The sequence below is a fragment of the Penaeus japonicus genome, unplaced genomic scaffold (genome assembly GCF_977035675.1).
Source record: "Penaeus japonicus unplaced genomic scaffold, GWHDUDI00000001_assembly GWHDUDI00000009, whole genome shotgun sequence".
Taxonomy (NCBI): domain Eukaryota; kingdom Metazoa; phylum Arthropoda; class Malacostraca; order Decapoda; family Penaeidae; genus Penaeus; species Penaeus japonicus.
The window spans coordinates 12,468,678-12,473,677 of NW_028234411.1; the positions used below are offsets into that span (position 1 = coordinate 12,468,678).

Consider the following 5,000-nt stretch of genomic DNA (forward strand, 5'->3'; position numbering starts at 1 on the left):
GTGAAGTTTTTGTTGTTGTCGTTCTTAAGGCCTCTTCTCTCCAGTGGGTTTTATTATCGTCTTTTTCATCTTCGCCTCTCTTTCTCTCCATTCTCTTTCGTTCACTGATGTCTTGGCGTTTCGGTTATTGATTTCGTGTTTGTGGGATGCCATCCGTGTTTTTTTTTTTTATTTACTAAATAAATGTGGAAAAAGTAACAATATGTATAGAATAATGGTAGTTAATATTATCATTATCATCCTTTTTGTTTGGCTTATCAACATTTCGACTCTCTGGAGATCACACTCGAATTCTCCCCGTGGTCTTAGTTTCCCCTCTTCATCAAGTGGCCATTTCTCCACCAAACGCCTTGTCTCCCAACCTTATCTTTGCGCTATTCCCCTCTTCCGCCGCCCGCCTCATCCCCGGCTTCTACCTAGACGCCAGCACCGCTCTCTCCTTCTCCTTCCCTCCCCTTTCTCTCTCTCTCTTTACCTTTCCAATTTCGTATTCACCGTGAAATTCCTACTTTTTCATCTTTATTCCTCCATATTCTTCCCGACGCCGCCCTCCGTCCCCCTCCCCCCTCCCCCGGCTTCTCACTCTCCTCCTCCTCCTCCTCCTCCTTCGCCTCTTCCTCCTCGTTTCTACCTTCTTTCTTACCGATCGTACTCCCTCTCCTCCTCCTCCTCCTCCTCTCCTACACCTGCTTCTCCTCCACCTCTTCCCCATCTTCCTCCTGGTCTTCTACCCATTTTCCTTTTCCTCTCCTCCCCTCCTCCTCCTCTCTCTCCCTCTCCTTTTTCTCGGTTCCCTCCTCCTCCTCCTGCCCCTCCCCCAAACTCTCTTTCCTACTCGTTTCCCTCCTCTCCCTCCTCCTCCTCGTTTTCCTCTTCCTCTCCCCACCCATCCCCCTCCGCTCCCTCCGCCCCCTCCGCCCCCTCCTCCTCCAGGCGGCGGTGGCGGCGTCGGGGCTTGATGGACGGACGGCCGTAGAGATGACGAGTGGGCCGCCGGCTTAGGGAAATGGCCCAGCCGAGGCCATCTGTCTTCTTTATGACACCCATCTTCATTTTCATATCTCATATTTGCATTTTCACGTCTCCGGCGTACATCATGGTCGTTTATAGCTAATTAGGTCGTTATTCCCCCCTCCTCTTCCTCCTACCCCCCCCCCCAGCCTCCCCCTCTCCCCGTAGGAGAGACGTAGACGCACACGTCGTACCGAGAGAAAGGAAAGGAACTCGAGATCTCTTGGAAGGGAAAGAGTTGTGTTTATAATGAACTTCCTGAGCTTCTTTCCTTTTCTGGCGCTGGAATGCTTCTTCAGCCTTTATTACACGGTGATTGTTCTATACTGCTGCGACTGTGTTGCGTATACGAGGAGGGAGAGAGGGGAAAAAGGAGGGGAGGAGGGAAGGAGGGAGAGAGGGGAAAAAGGAGGGGAGGAGGGAAGGAGGGAGAGAGGGGAAAAAGGAGGGGAGGAGGGACGGAGGGACGGAGGGGCGGAGGGAAAGGCAGAAAGAGAAGGAGAGGGATAGATAAATAGGTAGAATGAGGGGAAGGGGGAGAGGTAGAGGGAGAGGGAGAGGGAGAAGGAGAGGGAGAGGGAGAGGGAGAGGGTGAGGGAGAGGGAGATGGAGATGGAGAGGGAGAGGGAGAGGGAGAGAGAGAGGGAGATAGAGAGGGAAAGGGAGAGGGAGAGGAAGGAGAAGGAGAAGAAGAAGGAAAAGGCGAAATAGATGTAGAAGGAGAAAGATAAAAAGAAAGAGAGAAAAAGAAGGCGAAATAAATATAGAAGGAGAAAGATAAAAAGAAAGAGGAGAGAGAGAAAGAGTGAAAAAAAAAGTGAAAGAGGGGAAGAGAGGAAGAATATAGAACTTTGGAGAATGCTAAGAGAAGGAAGTTGCAAGACTACTTTACCCTTTTCTGTCTCTATTCTTTTATCATTAGCCTTTTACAACGGTCTACTAGTACTTGTTGCGTTTGGTTCCGCTCTTATGTGCGTGGCAAGAGCAAGGGGAGGTCTATTGTTCCCTCGTGATCGTACCTATGTTTTCTCGCTGCCTTTTGTTCGCTTGTGGATTATCCCGCATCTGTCTTATTTGCCGTCCTCCTTCTCTGCTGTCTGTTCCTCCTCCTCCTTTTTTTCCTCCTCTATTGTTATCATCAGCATTATCATCATCACCATCATCATCATTTTCTTCGTCGTTATCATCATCATTTTCTTCGTCATTATCATCATCATCATCATCATCATCATCATCATCATCATCATCATCCTCAACTTCTTTTTGTATTGCTACAACTCATTATTATTAGTGCTATCATTACCAATATTGCTGTTCTTACTCCCAATACGAATCTATTGCTTCTCCGCCTAACAACACTCACAAAAAAAAAGAAAAAAAAAAGAAAAAAAAAAAAAAAAAACATTTGCTGCTACTCCTGCTTCTACAACTACTACCTGCACTACTAATACTCCTACTGCTCCAGCTACTGTCGTAACTCTTGCTACTGAATTATTCTGCTGCTACTACTACTTCTACTACTGCTCCTTCTACCGATGCATCTGCTACCCTACATCCTCCCCCATTCAGCCTACATCTTTTTCCCTATTCCTCCCCTGCCCCGTCTTCGGATCCCCTCATGTAGTAAGTCCATCTAGCGTATGGCATTCCGGGGCAAGTTTATAAAGAGAGGTTTGACACAGCTGTGATAATGAGCGTCGTTAGTCTATAATGATGCTGGGGGTGAGGGAAAAGGGGAATCCTGCGGGAACCGTCGTAGGAGGCAGGGGGGAGAGGCAGGGAGGTCGAGAGGGAAAGGGAGGGGCGGGGGGCAAGGAGGGGAGAAGGAGGCCTGTAGGGTGGAGTTAAGCTGAGGGGAATCTTTTTTGAGAGTGTGGGGAGGGTTATTAAAGTATACTGAGAGAGGAGGGAGAGGGGAAGGGAGCGGAGCTGAAGAAGAGACTGATTTAAGATGTGGCGTCCGCGATGTGTTTCGTTGCATAGCGTCTTTTGAGTATGATGCTCTGTTAAGGAAAGCGATCGTCAACTTGAAAGATGTAATGGAAAACAATAAAGAATTTTATAATGAAACCTCTACGAAGGCTCTGCACTTGTAAGCTTCTGTTTGTTCCACGTCGTAGTGAGATGTTTTTACTAAGCTTCCAGGAACTGAGGTAGAGTCTTGATGTTTATACCAGGAACGGAAGCCGAGCGGCGCGCCAGCTGTTGTTCGTGCCAGTAAGATCTGTCATCCTCTTAATGATAACGACTCACTGGCAAAAACCTCCGAGCTCAGAAGGGCCATTCCAGACCATTGTGAGGGACGGATCCTGGAATATTATGCGGGAATATGGAGAGGGGACGGGGCAGGGGTGGGGCAAGGGTGGGGCAGGGGGAGGAATGGCTTAGGTGCCTCTTGTTTTTCCTTGCGGGTGAGTCACAGAATGTCCATTTGAGGAAGGGTTACACACTGAGAACGCAGGGAATTGGTGGTGTTAACATGTGCTCCCTGGGCTCCTGGTGTTTCAACTTCCTTTAACTTTGTATTTTTTCAGTTTTTACTATGGTCGTAGGGGGAGGAAGATTTTCTTTAAAATCACTGACAGATATTTTTTTCCCTCCGCAGGCTTTCCGCGTACTGAAGCTGGGTGCTGATGTCACTTCAGGATGAAGAACCGTTCTAAAAAACGCAAACGACATAATCCTGATCCATTGCAAGAGCTCCGACATGACTGCCTCAGCAATGGCCGAGTGCCTCTGCAGTGCCACCACAAGATCCCACTGCCTCACTGTTCATCGGAGAATTGACATGTTTTCCTCGCCAGCGTGTGTTGTGTATGCAGCTACTTGAAACGCTCCGCACGACTGAGTGTCTCTACACAGATTCGTCATGATTGTGATAACTCAATGTCTCTTTAAACACTGTACCACATTGTCCAACAATTTTGACATGCCTATTGCAAAATCATTTATATGTTTTGTTTTCTGGAGTGAACTTTGTTACAAAACCATAAGCCTGTTTAACTAGACTGATTGAAGTCTCATCTTTAAGTAGTTCAAATCAAAGGGAAACTGTAGTTAATCCTTCCATCATGTGTCCGAATACTTATAAATAGCATACTGATTACCCACCAAATATATATATTTTTTTCAATCTGTTCAATACTATCTTTAAAATTTATCCGTATGTTCTGAATATTTGTCTTTGTCTTTGTGGCTCATAAATTGATTATTAATTCCTTGTCATCTCGTCCGCTTAAGACTCTGGTACCAATCGTTAGGATAAGTTTTTCACTTGTTTGTTACAACCACTTCAATGTGCAGTTTACAACAAAGAATTCAGAGTATGAGTTGAATTCTGAAGTGGATGTTTGTTACAACCACTTCAGAGATCGTGTGGGCTGAATTCTGAAGTGGATGTTTGTTACAACCACTTCAGAGACCTTGTGAGCTGAATTCTGAAGTGGATGTTTGTTACAACCACTTCAGAGACCTTGTGAGCTGAATTCTGAAATGGATGTTTGTTACAACCACTTCAGAGACCTTGTGAGCTGAATTCTGAAGTGGATGTTTGTTACAACCACTTCAGAGACCTTGTGAGCTGAATTCTGAAGTGGATGTTTGTTACAACCACTTCAGAGACCTTGTGAGCTGAATTCTGAAGTGGATGTTTGTTACAACCACTTCAGAGACCTTGTGAGCTGAATTCTGAAGTGGATGTTTGTTACAACCACTTCAGAGACCTTGTGAGCTGAATTCTGAAGTGGATGTTTGTTACAACCACTTCAGAGACCGTGTGGGCTGAATTCTGAAGTGGATGTTTGTTACAACCACTTCAGAGATCGTGTGAGCTGAATCCTGAAGTGGATGTTTGTTACAACCACTTCAGAGATCGTGTGGGCTGAATTCTGAAGTGGATGTTTGTTACAACCACTTCAGAGACCTTGTGAGCTGAATTCTGAAGTGGATGTTTGTTACAACCACTTCAGAGACCTTGTGAGCTGAATTCT

The 5,000-nt window shown here is 46.2% G+C and overlaps 1 long non-coding RNA gene across 1 annotated transcript in view; it reads left to right on the forward strand.

The window, feature by feature from the left end:
- The window catches only part of LOC122254348 (uncharacterized), a 7,470-nt gene that overhangs the window by 1,507 nt on the left and 963 nt on the right, over positions 1 to 5,000 (forward strand). The window contains exon 2 of the long non-coding RNA XR_006223329.2: positions 3,617 to 5,000. This exon is cut by the window's right edge and continues 963 nt beyond it. This is a non-coding gene — a long non-coding RNA (uncharacterized LOC122254348). The remainder of the gene's footprint in view (positions 1 to 3,616) is intronic.